The sequence below is a fragment of the Macaca mulatta genome, chromosome 2 (genome assembly GCF_049350105.2).
Source record: "Macaca mulatta isolate MMU2019108-1 chromosome 2, T2T-MMU8v2.0, whole genome shotgun sequence".
Lineage (NCBI taxonomy): Eukaryota > Metazoa > Chordata > Mammalia > Primates > Cercopithecidae > Macaca > Macaca mulatta.
In genome coordinates this window covers 6,204,828-6,227,643 of record NC_133407.1, presented here as the reverse complement: position 1 = coordinate 6,227,643, position 22,816 = coordinate 6,204,828, and the positions used below count along the sequence as shown (strand labels likewise).

The following is a 22,816-nucleotide window of genomic DNA, read 5'->3' as shown; positions in this document are numbered from 1 at the left end:
CTGAGGTTGAGCCAACAACTGACTTCACCTTTGTTCCACCCATTGTCTCGGGGCTGCCTAGCACTAACTGGTTAGCTCTTCCTTGCAAGGGAGTAAAAATGGTTTGCATCACACCTTTCGCGGTTCCACTGATGTTCCCTAACACTTGAAATGACGTTTGAAGTTGCCTGGAAGAAGTCTCTTCCTGTTTCCTCTCAGAGGTGATGGAAAAAAAAACCCAGAACATCTGGAGGGCGGCTTGAGCTTACAGCCACCACTGGGTTCACACCCTCTTAGCTCCTCTCAAAGCTGAAGCTCCAGGAAAGGTCACTTGGGGTGATTCCAAGATTCAAGAAGATATGCCTAGGCCTTTCTTCCTAGTCGCCTCTTAGTCCTGTTGTTCAGTGGTATCACAAGCTCTTTAAGCTCCAAGGTCCTTGAAGATCTTGCTAAAGACCTCTGCACTGACATCACCGAAGAAGTTATGCAGCCCCAGGGCAACCTGAGCCATGGCTTCATCTTTCCTGTCTCTGAGAATTAGTGAGAAACTTGGCTCATCTGGGATTCTACCCATAGAAATTCCTCACAGAGGGAGAGACAATTAGCAAAAGGAAAACATCTAAAAATAGTCCTTTGTGCTGCAGCGGAACCCAGTTTTCCAGTAGAGCTCTCCTCTTCTGGAACCCAATGCCTAGAGCTATTTCCTTACTTTGAGGAAAGTGCTATTCCTGGAAAAATAGCAAATGAACAGGACAATGCCGTGGTTCCCTCGACGGGACGTGAGCAGAGTGAACGGGTCCATATGTGATTTTAAAACACATATGACCTCCTGACCATCAGTTTTTATATTTATCATAACCCTCTCTGCCTTCTGGCAAGGTTGTGGCAAGAATTCAATTAGGTAAAACATGTGAAAGTGCTTTGAAGATTTTAATTATCTTTGCAAGATAAGGTGTTTTACCAACCTCCCTGGGTTCTGGGTGTTAGACTATTAAGGTCTAATACAGTGGTTCTATTATTTGATTATAGGAAGCAATTATGTGTGACTCTTCTGACTCCACAACAGGATTGTAAATGTTTAGGATGCAGAGCGGGAAAGCCAACTCAGTACAATTAATATTCAAATGGTGTACTGTATTGTTTAAATGGCCATCACAGTGATTCTTATGACCAGAAAGGAAATAGTCCATCACAGTACTTATAAAAACAAACTGAAGTATTACATTTGTAGATTTTTTTTGTTGTTATTGAGCTCTCAGATGAGTTCAGAGGGCACGTAACATTTTAATGCAAAATATTTTCTTACTGTATAGTATGGACATTTGATAATAGTAAGTTCATACTTTGTAAGTATAATATATATCAAAGTAAGTTTCTACTTTGTAAGTAAGTATAAAAAACTTGATCACTGGAATTGTATTACTTAGACAGTTTTTTATTTTTTAAAAAAAGGTTCTTACACTTACCAGGATTTCAATGTGCATGCTTTCTAAAGCAACTCCTCATGTAATTGTCACCCACTTCCACAATTAGGCACACAGAGTGCAGTCTTTCTGAAATATCTTGAGCAATATATCAGAATTCGTTTTTACATGTATCATAACATCCCAAAACAAGACAAGACAAAACAAAATAGCCAGGAGCACATGAAGGGTAAAAAAGTAATGTGTTTTAGTTTGAACAAGAACATTCATCTTTTCTCCTTTCTGTGTATTATCCCATAAACCAAACTCAAAATTGTACCGGCAATAATATTTTTAATTTTATATTCAAGATATATTATTGTTTTAATACCCAAATTTTAAATTATGTTATCTGTCTCTAATTGAGATTTTTAAAGTTAGCCATTCTTTCTGTTCTCTAATTGACTTAGACATCGTGGACAAATTCTAGCAAGTGACTCACCAGTGTGGCTTCAAAATACAATAAGTTAGCACTTTTTGAGAAGGATTAGGAATTCTGGTATATAATGATGGATGAACGTGTTTGAATTCCTAGTACCCCAATTTTTTCTTTTTAAAAATAATTACTAAGAGTTTGTGGAAATTAGTAATTGGGTAAGGGAGTTCTGAGATAATTAAATTGTGACTTATCTAAGATATTTTCTATTAACACTAAACATAGGCATCTGTTCACTCTTGGCATCAGCTGTGCAATTAATCTGTATTTATCTGTTTGGAAGCAAATGTTGAATTGGTAATAACATATAAAGAATCGTGCTAGGTTGCAAAACTTTTAATGAGTATATCAATGGCAAAATATCTGTTGAATTGATATTAAATTTATTTTCACAAAGAAACCAACATATAATCTAAAAGATGAAAATCAGTATGATATCTAACATGGTATTTTTGTTCCGTGTTATGCATATAGCCCATTGACTGTGAAAGGGCACAGAACCATGCCTGTACCTCTCATCTTAGCAATACTTTCAAATACAATCTTCATACTGTTTTTAAAAAAGCAAACATGTTATTTTAAAATTTCTCTTCTCCTTTTGTTCTTTTTTATTTTGTTTTCCTTCCTCTCCCCACCACTCCTGTTCCTCTTCTTCCTCCTTCTCCTTCTCTTCCTCTTCTTCATCTTCATTATCTCCTTCTATTATTTTCCAAACTTTTTTATCTTTAAATAAGTTTCCACTTATGCAAATGTTGTAAAATAAGACTGAGAGTTCATACCTACCGTTTACCCAATTTCCCTATTTTTTTTTTTTTTTTTTTAATAAAGGAAAGTGGTTTAATTGACTCAGTTCTGCATGGCTGAGGAGCCTGCCTCAGGAAACTTACAGTCATGGCAGAAGTGGAAGTAAACACATCCTTCTTCATATGGTGACAGGAGAGAGAAATGCAAAATGAAGCAGGGAAAAGCCCCTTATAAAACCATCAGATCTCGTGAGAATTCCCTCAGTATCATGAGAACAGCATGGGGGCATCCTCCCCGTGATCCAATCACCTCCCATGAGTTTTATAACCAGTGTACAAACCCGGAACATTTACACTAGTACCTTGTGATTAACTAAACTACAAACTTTATTCAGCTTTCACCAGTTCTCCCCCACCCTCATGTCCTTTTTCTGTACCAGATCCAACTAGGACCTATATTGCATTTGATTGTCATGTCACTTGAATCTCCTTCAGTCTGTGATGGTCCCTCGGTCTCCCTGTCTTTCAGTACCTTGGCACTTCTAATAAGTATTGGTCAAATATTTTGCAGAATGTCCTTCAATTTGGGTTTGTCCAATTTTTTTCTAATGATTAGTCTAAGGTTATTCATTTGGCAAGAATGCCATAGAAGAGATGTTGTATCCTTCTTAGTATATCATTATGGCAGGGGGGAGAGTACATGATGTTAGTTAGTGATATTAACCTTGATTGCCTGGTTCAGGTTATGTCTACTAGATTTCCATACTGTAAAGTTACATTTTTTCATTTATAATTGATAAATATATTGAGGAAAAACTTTGATGCTGTGCTAATGTCCTGTTTTTCCTCTTTTATCCACTGATTTTAGCATCCACTGACAGATCTTGCTTGCAACAATTATTACTGTGCCATTTGCCCAACAGTGACTTTTGTATTTCCTTTATTCTGTCTAAAGTAATAGGAATTCTTCTGTAACAGCTGTTACTTCTCCTGCATTTATTTACGCATTCAGTTATTTATTTATATCGGTATGGCCTCGAGGATATTTATTCTAAGGATTATAATCCAATACTATCATTATTTATTTTGTGGCTAAAATTGTTCTGGCTTTAGCCATTGGGATATGCTTCTGATTTGTTATTGTGTGCTTTTGACATACCCCCATTATTTTTTAGCAGTTCCTTAATTTTTTGGCATCACGTAATGTTCCAAGTTTATTATTTTGTCCCCTCTACCCTAGTCCTGGAATCAACTGATTGCCAAATGAGTCTGAGTTCTTTCTTTGGAGAACAATATATAGCAACCAAGATCTGAGTGCTAAGTGTGCTCATTTTTATTGCGGTGTTACTGCTCTTAGGCCCTCTCAGCAGAGAGAGCTAGGAAATCTATATACACATACACCTACATCATATTTATTTCTACGTTTCTATCGGTTTATCTTTTTAGATAGATACAGATATATCATGTAGAGATAGAGATAGAGATAGATATCATTAATACTTCGATCCTAAGTCAATACCACCAGGTTCATTTTATTTTTTGCCTTTTCCTTATTTGTAACTTCTTTCTGACAGTGAAAAACCCGACTTTCGTTATTTATAATATATTCGCTTATTTATTAAATCCTACTACACTTAAGGTAGTTAGAGAATTGCTAACATATTCCTGTGAGAAACACTTATTACAAGAGTGCAGTATTTATATACACTTATTTTTGTCTTGAACTTTACAGTATCCAATCAAAATTTCATTTTCTTTTAAAAGTGACTTAGGTTGTTTCTTTACTTGCCCATCCTCTTCAGTATGATTTGGTTATTCATTTGTAAACTTATATTCCATACACATTGATTTTGATTATTTAACTAAATTTCATTAACTTAAATTATTTTTTTTTATTTGGGTGCGTGAAACATTACTATAGTACTTACAGTCTAAGCTTTACCAAAAAGCATAGCTTGGTAATTGTTATTCCCTCATTATCCCTCCTGGCCAGTTCCTGTTCACTCTTTTTTTCCACTTATTTCTCATGCACTGCCTATAGGTAACTGGTTTCTTTAGTTTATCTTGCCTGTGCTTCTTTTGTACGAATGCACACACACTCTTCTATGTAGTGGTCTTTTGATTGTTTCCAGTATTGTGCTATTATAAACAATGCTGCAATAAGTAACTTTATGTGCAGCATTTTCATATTGTAGAAAACACTGCTAACCAATACTCCTGTGAGAAATACACTCTGTGTGCCTCCAGGGTAGCTTCCTAGAAATGGAAATGCTGGGTTGAAAAGTATGTGTATAGATATTTATGCTAAGTATTGCTGAATTTCACTCCTGAAGGCTTGTATGAATTTAGATTCTTGCCAGCAATTCCCTATTTTCCCACAGCCTTACCAACATAATGTATTGTCCTACTTTTTCATTTATGTCAGTTTGATTGTAATGTTTTAATTTGCATATGTCTAATTATGATTGAGTTTGAACATTTTGTCATTTGTTTGAGAACTTTTTTCTTATCTTCGAATAGATGCCTCCCGGATTTACCGCTGCAGTTGGACATTTTCCATCTCTTCTAATAGCACTTTAACAAGTTGTCTCGAATAAACACAGAGCTCGTTGGCCATAAGAAAACTTGAAAGATGAGTTATCTAATTCAAATGGAAGGAAAATGTTTTTAAATCATCGTAGTAAAATATGAGGTCAAAAAATTATTTTGCAAAATATGCAAAATATGAGGCCAATCAGTTCAAGATAATAAATACTTATGAATGTCAAGGAAAAAAAGAAACCGCCCATTAGTCAAAACTCATTACCAAAAGAGGGGCACAATACGAAATGGGTGTTTCCACCCTTTTCTCCTATCACCTGAACACTTCTCTGACCCTATAAATTACACACATTTCTTGAGACCTACCATAGAAACCACAGCCATCTCTCTGGTAAACTTTCCGTCCTATCTCCTCCCCCAAAGCAGTCACAGCTTCCTCGTAGTTCCCAGAGCACACTGTAGTTTCGCTATTATAGGATTTATTTTATTCAGCTTGCACATACATATTTTCCCTCCCAAGAGACTATGAGGCTTTTCGCCTCCAAATTTTGGTGTTCATGTTCATATCTTTTATGTTTGTATATGTTGGTACCTAGAATATATAAGAAATAATTTATTTAAATATTGGTGAAATTAAAAAATGGGGACTTTTTGTGATTTTCCAATTGGGAAAAATATTTGTAATTCTATGTTACCTTTAAAAACCATAGCCCAGAAAGAATTTAGAGTAAGTCTATGAATTAGATAGAAGATATAACTTATTTTTAAACATTTGAAAAGTCATAAGATTCACACATGAGAGAAATACTAAATATATCCAAAATAAAATATTAATACCATATAAGATTTCAAGGATAAAAATGTTTGGTAACTTAGTGTACTAGAGAAAATATAAAGGAAATGGGAACCCTCATACATTCTCGGTAAAAGTAAGCATTCATGCCTTTATGGATAGCTATTTGTCTCTACCCTTCAAACTTTAAAAAGCCAATTTCCCCTTTGGCAATTTCTTATGTAGATATTTTAGATATAGTTGTATAAGCATACAAAAGTGACAACTGCACAAAGTAGTCAGTATAACATTGTTGATAACACTATTTGATACTAGTGATACTAATCTATCAGGAGGGAACTAACTTAGATTTTCGTATATTCCCATAAAGTAATGTGCTACAATTTTTTTAATGTAGCCACACTATATGTATTGATATGAATAGATTTGTGAAATGTATTACTGAATTTAATAACCATATAAAAGAATATATATATATATATATATATTTAGCTTGCCACAATTTGTGTAATCTAGAAAGGAAGAATGTGCATACATTCATGTTTATAAACTCATGGACTCTTTCTGAAAAAGTACATAAGAAATTGGCATCAGTTGTAGTCTCAGGGAGAAAGATTAGGTAGCAGAACAGAACAGAGAGACGGAGACTTACTTTTGACTGCGTTCCATTTTATAACGTAAAAGTGCACCGTATGCCTATTACTTCTTCACAATAAATAACATATAACAACAAAAATCAATTACATGAATTTTGCTTTGATTTTTAAAACGTATTTATTACTAAGCTTAATTAAAATACAAAAATCCGGAAAGTGAAGGAGACACACAGGGACTAGAAATGTTATTTCTAAGTTGCAACGGGATATAGTCTTGATGCCTGAGAATCAGAAGACCTAAGTGAGAATCATAACTTCTCAGCGCCTAACAGTAGAATGTTGGTACCAAAAGGAGTTCAAGTTTTGATGATCCTTATCCTCCAAGACGAAGGGATGCATGAGTAAATGATAAGAAATTTCCAAAGTGCCATAAATCTGAGCTGCTACTCTTATTTTATTTTCAAATCATATATTCATTTTTAAATGGGAAGTCTTACATTTAGGTGACATTGGGAAAAATAGTTACTTCCATCTGATTGATAGAAACCGTGTTTGATTCCCACATGCCCTTCTGGAATTTCAACAATCTTGAGTATTAAAGGCACCAAAACAGTAATAAAGAGCCCTACCCAAGTCTGATAATAAAGATTCACCCAACCTCTTTTAGCTTTCATATTATCCAAGCTCTCCGAACAACACTGTCATCAAATTGTATAAGATACTATTAAGTCCACCTGTTAAATGAATTTTAAAATACTCATTTCTATTCACTGCACATTTAGCAAGTGCATAGTTTGTTTAAATATAACCCTGCCCTCAGTGGACTCACTATCTCATAGAGATGGAAAGAATATATAGCTATACAAACAATGGACAGAGAAATTTGAAGCCTATAGCGATAGCCCAGATGAGAAGAGCAATTCTGATTGCCTAGGAGGGATGCAAACCATGTAAAACCACATAGTAGTATCATGACATTTGTAAAGAAGAGGTTCTTCCAAATTGCAGATAGGAGAAGGAAATGTATTTGTGGAATGACTTCATTTGGGGTTTTAGGGAATAAAATTTTAACATAAGTCAACCCATGGTAGACGTTTATTTTCTAACTCCATCCTTTAACAGAAAAAAAAAAAAAAAAGGAACATTGACTTCTTCAAAAGTCACCTGGCCCCCAGCAGCAGGGCTGCAACTAAGTGGCTCAGAACCCCTGCCCCCTTCCTAGTGCAATATTCTTTAAAAGACACTATGATGCTGCCCTTGATTTTGATAGCATCAGAATCAAAAAACTTACTTGATAATATGCATAGAAATGATTTCAGGACATTTTTCTTTTCCCTGGAAATTGAATTTTCTCTGTAGATTGTCTGCTTTCTAGAAGCAGAAGGTAGTCATTCATTTAAAGATCTGACCAGTAAAAATAAGCATTGCCTTTACGGTAAACTATGAGGTTTCTATTAGTGTTAACTTTCAGAAAAGGGCATAGGAAAGAGTCTAAACTTATGACTTTGGCTAACTTTCCTGATGGCAAGCTTTTAACTGTCCTAATACAAAAGTGGTTGTGGGGCAATGGTTAGAGTAGGAAAAGGAGGAGAAAAAGGGTTAACTGGAGAAGTTCATTAGGATCCATATCGAAGGTTTGTTGGACATGCAGTAATTTGGAGAATGAATATTTTAGCCCCTTTAAGGTGATGGTTATGCACACAAATATATTCACAAGTATACATGTGTATATATCTTTGTGCCTGGGCATAACACAGGTTAAGCCCAAAGTTGCCACTGTCACATACCAGGCAAGAGCCACATGTGGAATTTTGAAATCTCCTTTGTGCATTATTTTTCTATCCTCTTTCTTCCCTTCCACAAACATACAAACATCTTAAAGAAGAGGCTATATGTACTACCTTCACTTCAGTATTTTTCTTTCTTAAACCCACTGAGTGCTGCCTCTTGCTTGCACAATCTCACCAAAGTTCTTTTTATAAAATCACCATAATCAACGCTATTCCAGATACAATGGGCACATTTTGTCCTAATGCTACAAATATGCAATAATTATATGTGTTAAAATTATTGATCATTCTATTTCAAGAAACTCTTCCTCATCTTCAGAAACACCATTTTTCTCTCGTTTTTCCTTCTACTTCTCTATTAACATCATAGTTCTCTTTCTGCCATCCTCTAAGTGTTACTATTTACCAAGCTTCAATCTCTTCTCCATTTTTGCTGTTACTGGACATTTTCTTACACATTAAAATTCTTGCACTATTGATAACTCCTGGATCTGTGTCTGCTGACAAGATACCTACATAGGTTTAATCATCTATTTCCAAGTTTCCCTGGAAATCTCTACTAAAGGATCCACAGGTATTAAAAAAAAAAAAAAAAAAAAAAACATAACTACAACTGGACACATTTCTTTCCCTCTAAACTTCTTGAACTCCATATTTTAATGAACAACTACATCTAATTATCCAGTTTCCAAATTCAAAGCCTTGTGAGCCATCCTAAGCTGTTCTTGCTAACTTATCTCCAATCAAAGAGAGTATTATAGATACTATTTGTTTAACTTCTCTAACATCCGTCACTTTATTCTTGCCTTCCTTCAGGCCCTGATCACGTCTTGCCTAATTACTACAACATATTTACAAAAATATTCCAACTGCCTTAAATTTGGCCTCCATACTGCCAAAATAATCACCCCAAAACTCAAGTCCCTAAAGAATGTGGCTCTTCAGAAACTTTTCATAGTATTGAAGATTAAGTCAACAATTTAAGTTTGGTACATAAAACCTACGATGATTTGCTTGTCTTCTTTTATCTCTGTACTTGAACTTAGTCCGTGTCCTTGAGTCTCATTGTTTTTTTCTCTTTTTTTTTTTTTTTGAGTTGGAGTCTCGCTCTGTTGTCAGGTTGGAGTTCAGTGGCACCGTCTTGGCTCACTGCAACCTCCGCCTCCCAGGTTCAAATGATGCTCCTGCCTCAGCCTCCTGAGTAGCTGGAACTAGAGGTGTGCGCCACCATGCCCAGTTAATTTTTGTATTTTTAGTAGAGACGGGTTTCACCATGTTGGCCAGGATGGTCTTGATCTCTTGACTTCGTGATATGCCTGCCTCAGCCTCCCAAAGTGCTGGAATTACAGGCGTGAGCCACCATGCGTTGCCTGAGTTGAACTGTTTTGTGTTCGTGTCTACATGTTTTTGCACATGATATTTCACTTGTTTAGACTATCCTGCTTTCTTTCTTCTTCCAGTGAGTTCATACCCACCCTTCAAAACTTGGATTCATTATCACCTCTGTCAACAAACCTTCCCTGGCTGGATTAGGTGCCGTTCTTTGGAGCTTAACTGCACATATTTCTTAGCATAGAACTTTCACACAATAATCTCTGATTTCCAAAAAGCCAAAGTACTTACTGAAAATTTAGCCAAATAGTCATGCAAACTAATATAGTATTATAACTGTAACAGCTGCACAAAAGAAGTACATGATTTTATAGTGTCTAAAGAGGTGGTAGAAGTGTTGATTTAGCCACAGAGGAATCAGGAAACACTTAGGCACTTATCACATCATAGCTTGTGTCACAATTAGTTAGGCACATGTTTATATACAGTTCCTCATCCCAAGCTTATACACACAGACACACATACACACACACACACGTCACTTTTGTTCCCTTTCATGGCAAGTCATAAAAGTCATTCATCATGAAATATTACTATTTCTGCCTTTCCCCATATACAGATGCTACTCGAAACATAGGAAATGGTCAATAAATATCTACTGAATTAAACTGAAAACTTTACCCAGAGTTGCAGAATTGTTATATGATTCTGTTTCTTTAGAGTTAACCATATGGTTCGACTGAAGATAAAGCCTTAATCAAATTTATTATAACCTTACATTTCAGTTACAACAAAAGCAGCATGCGTCATGCCTTCTGTCTTTCCTAAAAATCAATGACACACCTACCACATGGTTTCAAGTATGATAAAAATAAAGGAGGTCTTGAAAAAATCCAAAAGAAATGCAAACCAGGAGAAAAGGAGCCTTTGGAGCCCTTAAATTGGTGCTATGACTTGAATGTGTCCTCAACATTTCATGTGTTCGAAACTCAATCCCCAAACATATAGTGATAAAATTTGGAGGTGGGGCCTTTGGGAGGTAATTAGGATTAGATAACATCATCAGAGGGGGACCCTCACAATGGGACTGGTGGCTTTATAAGAGGAAGAGAAACCTGAGCTAGCACACACTTGCCTTCTGCTATGATATGACACAGCAAAAAGGCCCTCACCAGATGCTAGCAGCCTTCCCTGCTTCCAGGACTGTGAAAATTAAATGTATTTTTCTTTGTAAATTACACAGTCTGTGGTATTCTGTTATAACAACAGAAAATAAACTAAGATGATGACTAGTTTAGGATAAAGATCCTGAGAGACCAACAGAAAAAGACCTGGGAGAAGGGGTTCATAGTATTAGTCTGAAAGGTTGTATACTTCCAGTTTTGCCATTGTTTTCATTTCTAGTTTTATAGGTTAATGAACAAATAATGAAAAATGGATCAGAATGATCTGTTTTCTATGGTCTTACGCAAGTGTACGTTGTAAGCATTCAATATGTAGATATGAAAATCACTGCAATAATCCTTCTAGGAGCCAGCACTAGGTAACCATCTGCAGCACCCTGGGCTTATGTAAATAATCCATTTAGACTGAACTGTTATTTTCATTTTTATTTTTTTATTTGTACATATTTATGGGTGTATTAGTCCATTTTCATGCTGCTGATAAAGACATATCAGAGACTGAGCAATTTAAAAAAGAAAGAGGTTTAATGGACTTATAGTTCCACATGGCTGGGGAGGCCTCACAATCATGGTGGAAGGTGAAAGGCATGTCTCACATGGCAGCAGACAAGAGTAGAGAGCTTATGCAGAGAAACTCCCCATTATATAATCATCAGATCTGGTGATTCTCATATATTAATTATATGAGAATAGCACAGGAATTATTCAACTACCTCCCATTATTCAACTACCTCCCACTGGGTCCCTCCCACAACATGTGGGAATTCAAGATGAGATTTGGGTGGGGACACAGGCAAACCATACCATTCCACCCCTGGCCCCTCCCAAATCTCATATCCTCACATTTCAAAGCCAATCAAGCCTTCCCAAGAGTCCCCCAAAGTTTTAACTCATTTCAGCATTAACTCAAACGTCCACAGTCCAAAGCCTGTCCACAGTCCAAAGCCTTATCTGAGACAAGTCCCTTCTGCCTATGAGTCTGTAAAATAAAACCAAGTTTGTTACTTCCAGGATACAATGGGGGTTCAGGCAGTGGAAGAAATTGGCCCAAACAAAGGGGTACAGGCCCCATGCAAGTCCGAAATCCAGTGGAGTAGTCAAATCTCAAAGCTCCAAAATGATCTCCTTTGACTCCATGTCTCATGTCTAGGTCACAATGATGCAAGAGGTGGGTTCCCATGCTCTTGGGCAGCTCGGCACCTGTGGCTTTGCAGGGTACAGCCTCTCTGGCAGTTGCTTTCATGGGCTGGTGGTGTGTGTCTGCAGCTTTTCCAGGTACATGGTGCAACCTGTCAGTGGATCTACCATTCTAGGGTCTAGGGGATGGTGGTCCTCCCAGCTCCACTAGACAGTGCTCCAGTAGGGACCCTGTATGGGGGCTCCAACCCCACATTTCCCTTCCACACTGCCCTAGCAGAGGTTCTCTGAGAGGCCTACCCCTGCAGCAAAAGTCTGCGTGGACATCTAAGCATTTCCTTACATCCTTTGAAATCTAGGTGGTGTTTCCCAAACCCCAAATCTTGACTTCTGTGCACTGGCAGGCTCAACACCACATTGAAGCTACCAAGGCTTGAGTCTTGCACCCTCTGAAGTCATGGCCAAAGCTGTACATTGGCCCTTTCAGACTCACCTGGAGCAGCTGGGACACAGGGCACCAAGTTCCTAGGCTGCACATAGCATGGGGACCCCGGGCCCCACTCACAAAACCATGTTTTCCTCCTAGTCCTCTAGGCCTGACATGGGAAGGGGTGCCATGAAGACCTCTGATATTCCCTGGAGACATTTTTTCCATTGTCTTGGGGAACAGTATTCAGCTATTCATTACTTATGCAAATCTATGTAGTTGGCTGGAATTTCTCCTCAGAAAATGGGATTTTCTTTTCTATCGCATTGTCAGGCTGCAAACTTTCCCAACTTTTATGCTCTCTTTCAGGTATAAAACTGAATGCCTTTGACGGCACCCAAGTCACATCTTGAATGCTTTGCTGCTTAGAAATTTCTTCTGCCAGATACCCTAAATCATCTCTCTAAAGTTCAAAGTTCCACAAACCTCTAGGGCAGAGGCAAAATGCCATCAGTCTCTTTGCTAACACATAACAAGAGTCACCTTTGCTCCAGTTCCTCACAAGTTCCCCATCTCCATCTGAGACCACCTCAGCCTGGATTTCATTGTCCATATCATGACCAGCATTTTAGTTAAAGCCATTTGACAAGTCTCTAGGGAGTTCCAAACTGTCCCACATTTTCCTGTCTTCTTTTGAGCCCTCCAAACTGTTTCAACCTCTGCCTGTTACCCAGTTCCAAAGTTACTTCCACATTTTTAGGTATCTTTTCAGCAGCACCCCACTCTACTGGTATCAATTTACTGTATTAGTCCATTTTTATGCTGCTGATAAAGACATACTGGAGACTAGGCAATTTACAAAAGAAAGAGGTTTAATGGACTTACAGTTCCACCTGGCTGGGGAGACGTCACAATCAAGGCAGAAGGTGAAAGACACATCTCACATGGTGGCAGACAAGGGAAGAGAGCTTGTGCAGGGAAACTCCCATTTATATCATCATCAGATCTTATGAGATTTATTCAGCACAGGAAACAGAACAGCACAGGAAAACCCACCCCCATAATTCAACTACCTCCCATGGGGTCTCTTCCCACAACATGTGGGAATTCAAGATGAGATTTGGGTGGGGACACAGCCAAACCATATCAGTGAGGTGCATGAGAAATGTTGTTACACATATCTAATGCATAGCAATTAAGGGAAGGTATCTAAAGTGTCCATCACCTGAGGATAATACATTTTTATCAAGTATGGTCATCCTATTCTGCTACCAACCATTACATTTATTCCTCTTATTGGATTGTATGTTTGTACCCTTAACCCACTTCTGTTCATCCTCCTCTCTCCCTCCGGTTTTTTTTCTGTTTTTTGTTTTTGTTTTTTTTTAATTTTGACATCTACATTCTCTTTTGATCCACTTTCTGTCACTTGGTGGAGCTTAGTGTTTAGAGCTTGAGCTTTGAAATCAAACTGGACCTAGGATTACTTCTCAACTCTTACACTTATTGGGTGAGATGACTGCTCTATCTTTCAGTGGTTATCATGTGTACAATAGAGTGAGTATTCATACTTCCTTAGAATTGTTGTCAGAATTAATTGACATAGACCATCTTAATATGGTGCCTGCCAGATCATAGGTGCTTAATAAATTGTAATAATATGATATGGCAGAGAAGTTTATTGACATTTATGACTTTTGGGAAATTCTACCAGTAATAATCCTTTTCATCCTTTCATCCTTGAAGATTTATTCAACAACAGCAATATTGCTCATTTGTTATGTGAGATTATTTTAATAATTTCTCTTCTGTAGCTATAAAATATTTAAGAATTGTCTTTGTTTGAAAGAAAAATCTAAGAAAATTGGATTTTTAGTAGACAGCTTTTGAAGGATTTTGCTTCATCAAAATTCTATAAGAAGTGAATACTAATGGGGATGGGGTTTTTTCCCAGGGTGATGAATGTATTCTGGAATTAGAGAGTGGTGATGGTTGCATAGCCTTGTACATATACTAAGAACCACTGAACTGTACACATTAAAAGGGTAAATTTTGTGGTATCTGAATTGTATTTTAATATACATATATGTATATATTTTTTAGATAGAGTCTTGCTCTGTCGCCCAGGCTGGAGTGCAGTGGCACCATCTCCGCTCACTGCAAGCTCCGCCTCCCGCATTCACACCATTCTCCTGCCTCAGCCTCCCGAGTAGCTGGGACTATAGGCACCTGCCACCATGCCCAGCTAATTTTTTTGTATTTTAGTAGAGATAGGGTTTCACTGTGTTAGCCAGGATGGTCTCCATCTCCTGACCTAGTGATCCACCCGCCTCAGCCTCCCAAAGTCCTGGGATTACAGGTGTGAGCCACTGCACCCGGCCTTTTTTTTTTCTTTTTAGATAGAGTCTTGCTCTCTCACCCAGGCTGGAGTGCAAAAGAGTGATCTCAGCTCACTGCAACCTCCACCTCCCGGGTTTGAGCAATTCTCCTGCCTCAGCTTCCGGCATAGCTGGGATTACAGGTATGTGCCACCATGCCCACCTAATTTTTTTATTTTTAGTAGAGACAGCTTTTCACCATGTTGGCCAGGCTGGTCTCGAACTGATCTCAGGTAATCCACCTGCCTCAAAGTACTGGGATTACAGGAGTGAGACACCATACCTGGCCCTGCAGTTTAATGTTTTAAAATTATCAGAAAAATATTAGATAGCAAGATAGTTTACAGCTACACACGTTATTAGAGTGGTGATTTTTTTTTTCTTTCCTGTTTTCATTTCAGTTGTCCACTCCACGTTGTAGGTATTATGATCAGTTTGGTTGTCAAACTCTTAGATGACATCATAAGAAAGACTTGAGAGCTACACATTGCTGAGTTCAAGTCCCAGCTGTGTGTTCATGGACACATTTCTTAATTTTAATCTCATTTTTCCCATTTGCAACACAAGGTTAATAATCTGCCTTGAGGTTTGTTGTGGCAAAAGGAAAAAAGAAAGAAAAGGAAATGCTTAACATAGAGGTTAGCACTTAACCGACTCCCCATTTACAGAAGATCTTTAAAAGGACTAGTACATTCTGAAAAAGAGGTTTGGATATTTTTTCTTTTTTCTTTTTTTCTGGTCAGAACCTTTTATGAAACATCCATTGGTCATCCCTATTTTTAAAATTTATAATTATTTTAAAGCAAATGAAAATACTTTCCTTAAAGGTGAAATTTAAAACTTAAAGTTATTAACAACATTTTGGGTTGTTATATTTTGAAAGGAAGGTATGTGAAGATAAAATTTGGAAAATCAACCCCCTCCTTTAAGTTTCTACCACATGCTTGATGCTGTCACTGACACCTCGAGCTGAGGAATATAAGTAGCTTTTGCTCAGGAGGTGTTAGTCTGATGGCAGCTTGTTTGGATAGTGCTTTTTGTTTGTTTGTTGTTTTTAGTCCATGGTCTTACCTAGACACTCAGCATTAGACCTACCTTCTGGATTAGCATATACTAAAATCATTCCTTTGCCATTCTTTTAGTTTTCATAAGTTCGATGAGCAAAAAGCCAACATGGAAGGTGAGAAAACAGTCTCCCTTATTATTTCATTTATATATTGAAATATATATATATATTTTATATATATGGGGAAAATATTGAAAGCATATACACAAAAAATATAACTGTAGTTATTTCTCAGTGACCATTTTGGTGGTGGTTGTCAATTGTGGGGAAGCTGGGAGAATAGCTGCTCAGAGCATGCATTCTGGAATTGAATTTCCTGGGCTTGACTTCTGCTCTACCACTTACTGCCATATAACTTTGTGCCATTCACTTAACCTCTCTAGTCATCAGTTTCTATTATATAAAATGTAAATAATATTACATAACAGGGTAAAGCTTAACTGAGATAATGTATGTAAAATGTAAGGTACAATGACAATAGGACCTCAAAAATACTCAATAGATATCAATATCAATTCTTATTACTGCATTTCTATAATGTCATATTTTCTAAAAGTATTACTGAATACTTTTAAAATCAAATAAATATTGTTTTAAAAAATCAGCATCTTATCTTTATAAGTGATTTTTTTAAAATCACTTATAAAGTGATAAAAATCACTAAGAACATCAAATAGTCAGAATATGACTGTTGAGATTACAGCATCAAAAAATACTTCTATGACCTAATACATGTTCTTCATCCTTGGGCACTAGTGAGAGCTTTATAATGTTTATAAAAATTATTATTATTCTCTGTTCTTCTGAAGTCAAATGCAGAATTTTTCTGGAAAACTATAAGCCGGGAATTAGATGGAACTTTCTGATTTTCTTTGCAAAGACTTTCAAGGATTGGAATTCCACTTCTAGGAAGTAGGTTAAGCAATTTTGCTAAGGCAGATACCAAATACTCTTCTTGAAAAATATACCAATTCCAAGTTTTATTATATAAGCCTACATGTGCTTCCAGCCCATGTATCGGTACATTTCAACATTTATTGAATAGGGTGTCCTTTCCCCAATTTATGTTTTTGTATGCTTTCTTGAAGATCAATTAGTGGTCAGTATTTGGCCTATTTCTGGGTTCACTATTCTGTTCCATTGGTCTACATGCCTATTTTTATACCAGTACCATGCTGTTTTGGCAACTATAGTCTTGTAGTATAATTTGAAGTTGGGTAAGGTGATGCCTCCAGATTTGTTCTTTTTGCTTAGTATTTCTTTGGTGTGTGGGTTCTTTTTTGGTTCCATATGAATTTTAGGATTTTTTTTCTAGCTCTGTGAAGAACACTGGTGACATTTTGATGGGGATTGTACTGAATCTGTACATTGCTTTGGACAGTATGGTCATTTTCACTATATTGATTCCTTCCATTTATGATCATGAGCTGTCTCCAGTTGTTTTTTTATTTTTGTTTTTGTTTGAAATTTTGAATGACACTTCAAAAATTGTAAAAAATGTGCTTTTATTCTTGGGGTCTCAGAAATACTTATTACAAGCTTACAGAAAGCCAAAACTAACTGACTATACAGATAGTCTAAGAAAGGAAAACGAAGATGGATACATTCCTAGAGTCAGTTTTCTAATTCCCAACCTTTTTTGGTGAATGCACTTCTATTTATATTTCAATAGTTTTGGGGGAACAGGTGGTTTTGGTTACATGGATACGTTCTTTAGTGGTGATTTCCGAGATTTTAATGCACCTGTCACTCAAGCAATGTACATTGTATCCAATATGTAATCTCATACTTATGCCTTTGCATCCTCATAGCTTAGGTCCCACTTATACATGAAAACACACAATATTTGACTTTTCATTCCTGAGTTACTTCATTTAGAATAATGGCCTCCAGCTCCATCCAAGTTGCTGCAAAAGACATTATTTCATTTCTATTTATGGCTGGGTACTATTCCATGGTGTTTATATACTATATGTTCTTTATCCACTCATTGGATGATGGGCACTCAGATTGGTTCCATATCTTTGCAATTGCGAATTGTGCTGCTACAAATGTGTGTGCATGTGTCTTTTTCATATAATGGCTTCTTTTCCTTTGGGTAGATATCCAGTAGTGGGATTGCTGGATTGTATAGTAGTTCTACTTTTAGTTCTTAAAGAAATATCCAAACTGTTTTCCACAGGTTGTACCAATTTACATTCACACCAGCTGAGTAAATGTGTAAAAGTGTTCCCTTTTTACCACATCCATTCCAACATCTATTGTTTTTTGACTTTTAATTATGGTCATTCTTGCAGGAGTAAAGTGGTATCTCATTGTGGATTTACTTGACATTTCCCTGATAATTAGTGATGTTGAGCATTTTTTCTTGTTTGTTGTCTGTTTGTGTCTAATTTTGAGAATTGTCTATTCATGTCCTTTGCCCACTTTTGGATGGGATTATTTGTTTCTTTCTTGCTAATTTGTTTGAGTTCCTTGCAGATTCTAGATATTAGTCCTTTGTAGGGTGCATAGTTTGTGAATATTTTCTTCTCCCACTGTGTGGGAAATACATTTACTTTGATGACTATTTCTTTTGCTGTGCAGAAGATTTTTAGTTTAATTATATTACATTTATTTATTTTTGTTTATGTTTTATTTGCTTTTGAGGTCTTAGTCATAAATTATTTGCCTAAGCCAATGTCTAGAAGAGTTTTTCCAATGTTATCTTCTATAATTTTTATGGTTTCAGGTCATATATTTAAGTCTTTGATCCATCTTGAGTTAATTTTTGTGTAAGGGGAAAGATAAAGATCCAGTTTCATTCTTCTACATGTAGCTTGCTAGTTTTCCCAGCAACATTTATTTAATAGGGTGTCTTTTCCCCAATTTATGTTTTTGTATGCTTTGTGGAAGATCAATTAGCTGTAAGTATTTGGCTTTATTTCTGGGTTCTCTATTCTGTTCCATTGGTCTACATGCCTATTTTTACACTAGTACCATGCCATTTTGGTAACTATAGTCTTGTAGTATAATTTGAAGTTGGGTAAGGTGATGCCTCCAGATTTGTTCTTTTTGCTTAGTATTGCTTTGACTGTGTGGGCTCTTTTTTGGTTCCATATGAATTTTAGGACTTTTTTACTATTTCTGTGAAGAATGCTGATGACATTTCGATGGGGATTGAACTAAATCTGTAGATTGCTTTGAGCAGTATGGTCATTTTCACTATATTGATTCTTCTTATTTATGAGCATGGGTTGTCTTTCCATTTCTTTGTGTCGTCTATGATTTCTTTCAGCATTGTTTTGTAGTTTCCTTGTAGAGATCTTTCACCTCCTTAAGTATATTACTAAGTATTTTTTAATTTTATTTTTTGTAGCTGTTTCAAAAGCAATTGAGTTCTTGATTTGATTCTCAACTTGGTCGTTGTTGGTGTATAGCAGTTCTACTATTTGTGAACATTGATTTTGTACCAAACTTCTGATGCTTGTTTTTAAAGGCAGAGTTTAAAAACTCACTATGAGTGACACACATACACTGTATATACAACAATGACAATAACATTTTAAATTTCTCAATTAATTTTCTTAACCAAATCAGAAACAAATTTTCTGGAATTTGCCTTCAGGTATTTTTAGCAAGGAAAATGACCAAATATGAAATAAATTACTATTTCTTATGATTTTTGCTTGTTTATTTTTTCTTCTATGAAACAATTCTTGTATTTTTAATGCACAGTCATTTGGGGACATCAAACTCTGACCATATTTATGTGGCATGACACTTAGCAAGCTGCAGACATTATCTGAAATTGTTTTCTCTAACCTTGTTTCTCCTACACACCATCACAAGTAAACAAATGATGGATGTAAATATCTATTTTCAAAAGGCATTTCATCTGACACCATCTTACTCAGAGTTTTTGTAATTGCATGGAGAAAAACTTTAAAATAGCGTGTGCTCAGGGACTCAAACCAATTTTGATTAAAAATGGTTGACTATTTCACTTCTTCTTCAAAAGTATATTTTGAAGTATATGGTTCCTTGTAGCCTAAAGTCAAATTACCACAATCTGTAACTTGGTGTGTTTAAGAACTGGCACAATCTTCACCTAGCTTTCTGGACATAGTTTATACAATATCACTTCCCCCATAATTACTTCAAGTCTACAATCCCTTACCAGAAACAGCTGGGGCTGAGTGTGTTTTGTAATTCAAGTTTTTGGGGGAACAAGGTGGTATTTTTTTTAAAGTAATACAGTTAATGTATAAAATACTAGCAAAAGCCATATATGTTGGGGCTGCACCTATAATGAAATATGTTGATATTTCTGCAGTAAAATCTATAAATATTCTCATAAGTGGGATAAATAAAGACTATAAATGGCCTCCTGTCAATTCAGGTCAGTCTGTACCTTAAGGAAAAACAACAACACACACAATGGTTTTCAGAGCTTCTTGAATTTAGAAATCAAAGACAGTAAAATGCAAGCCTGCACTTGCTTTACTTGGACATAGACTTTGGAACTTTTAGCCTTTGTTCATCTTCTTCCCTTAGCCAAAAATGTCCTTTGTATCATCTCTTCTAGTTTACTAAAGTTTTTCATGGGCCAGTCCAAACGTCAACTCTTCCACAAAGCCTGAAGTCAGAAGCACCCCAATTTCCTCTGTTGTCTGCATGCCTATCTTTCTTCATAGGCTAGAAAGTCCGTAGGGAATAGTTCTGTGACTGATTTGCATTACATACTGTGATTCCTGGCAATGCATTTTTCCTCAAAATAATATAAAAATTGGATGAAGCAAGACTGCTTGAAAACATAAATGTTGACAAAACAAACCCAAAGCATTCAGTGTCCTATCTATTCCTATTTTATAACTGTGAATTTTTATAAGATGACTTTTTTTTTCATATCAGATGGGTAATGTGCTGATGTCTTGACAAGGTTCAAGGGTGGCATATCTCACACATGCACGTGAACACCCAATCATCATGCTTATGAACTACAAAAGGATCAGGTTTGGTTTTTTTAAAAAACTAATTTTACTCAGAATCTATTTTTTCTGGTCAAATATTTTCTAGTGATTCTAAGAAAAAACTATAAGCAGTATAGTTGCTAGCTTTCTGTTACAGTTCAACACACTGAGTAAACTTCAAAGAAGCCGGGTTTAGGTTACTGTAGTGCTCAGGAAATGTGAGTTTTTAAAAAATTAACTTACTCATATATTACACTTCTGATTTTTTCTAATCATTTAATCATATTTCTATTGCTTCCGGAAGCAAAATCAGATTGTAAGTTCCTTATTTTTATTTTTATTTTTTTAGATGGAGTCTTACTCTGTCACCCAGGATGGAGTACAGTGGTGTGATTTTACCTCACTGCAACCTCTGCCTCCTGGGTTCAAGCGATTCTCGTGTCTCAGCCTCCCAAGTAGCTGGGACTACAAGTGCATGCCACCACACCTGACTAATTTTTGTATTTTTGGAAAAGATGGGGTTTTGTGATGTTGGCCAGACTGATACTGAACCCCTGACCTCAACAGATCTCCCCACCTTGGCCTGCCAAAGTGCTGGGATCACAGGCATGAGCCACCATGTTCTTTAGTCTATTAAAAATGTATCTTTTTATTTGAAGTTCTTTGCAGTGCTCTTTGTAGACAATTAAGAGTGGCTGATAATTCATATATGACTAAATAATACTAATTTTGAATAAAATCATTTTTTAATCTTATGTTTATTTTAATTAGGAATTTATCTCATCTGTTCTTACAATTTGGGACATACACCTTGACTAAGACTACAAAATGAATCTAACCAAATGGGGAAAATATTTCTTAGGCAAGAAAATAAAAGTATACAATTGAAAAGTTATACATTTCAACTGACAGCTGTTATATAATATTGAGGGAATCACTGTGCTCACGTAGTCTTACCATACAGTGCATTGGCCCAAGTTTTATTGTTGTTGATTTTTATGCCAACAACAAAAATGTGAATGTTCTACAAGTGGAAACTGCCCAAAGAGAGGAATATTGACCGTGGAATGAGAGGACTAGAATAGAGGATGAGGGCTACATTTACATTAGAAAATCTTCTGTATTCCCCTTAACAGTCAATTCAACAAAACTTTCTTTCAAACAGTGAAGGACAGCCAACTCGCCCTTTAAGAGCCCAGGCATCATTTTAGAATATTACCCAGAGTAGACTATTTTGATTCTGATGCAGATTCTCTGTGAGTTACACATTGATACTAGGAGACTTACATGCTTTTAGTGTAGATCAGTGGCCCTCAAAGTAGGTGGATGTGCACCTCCCAATAGGTGTGCTGGGTGATCCATAGGAAGTAGGAAAATATTAAGATTATATTTCTAATTATTTCCTTGCCTTATATTTAACTTCTCTTTTTATATTACTGATTAATATAATAGCATGCACTAATACTTAAATTGATATTAAATAAATATACGTGTATTGGAGATTCAGATTGTTTTTCTTTTTTTTTCTTTTATTTATTTATTTATTTATTATTATTATACTTTAAGTTCTAGGGTACATGTGCATAACGTGCAGGTTTGTTACATATGTATACTTGTGCCATGTTGGTGTGCTGCACCCATCAACTCGTCATTTACATCAGGTATAACTCCCAATGCAATCCCTCCCTCCTCCCCCCTCCCCATGATAGGCCCCGGTGTGTGATGTTCCCCTTCCCGAGTCCAAGTGATCTCATTGTTCAGTTCCCACCTATGAGTGAGAACATGCGGTGTTTGGTTTTCTGTTCTTGTGATAGTTTGCTAAGAATGATGGTTTCCAGCTGCATCCATGTCCCTACAAAGGACACAAACTCATCCTTTTTTATGGCTGCATAGTATTCCATGGTGTATATGTGCCACATTTTCTTTATCCAGTCTGTCACTGATGGACATTTGGGTTGATTCCCAGTCTTTGCTATTGTGAATAGTGCCGCAATAAACA

General features: G+C 36.3%; 1 protein-coding gene and 1 non-coding gene across 2 annotated transcripts in view; both read right to left on the bottom strand.

Annotated features, from left to right (window-relative positions):
* FGF12 (fibroblast growth factor 12) overlaps positions 1–22,816 on the bottom strand; it is a 587,755-nt gene that overhangs the window by 374,845 nt on the left and 190,094 nt on the right. The window lies entirely within an intron of this gene.
* On the bottom strand, positions 20,753–20,856 carry LOC114676612 (small nucleolar RNA U13). The gene has a single exon (XR_003727661.2). It is a non-coding gene; the product is annotated as a small nucleolar RNA U13 (small nucleolar RNA).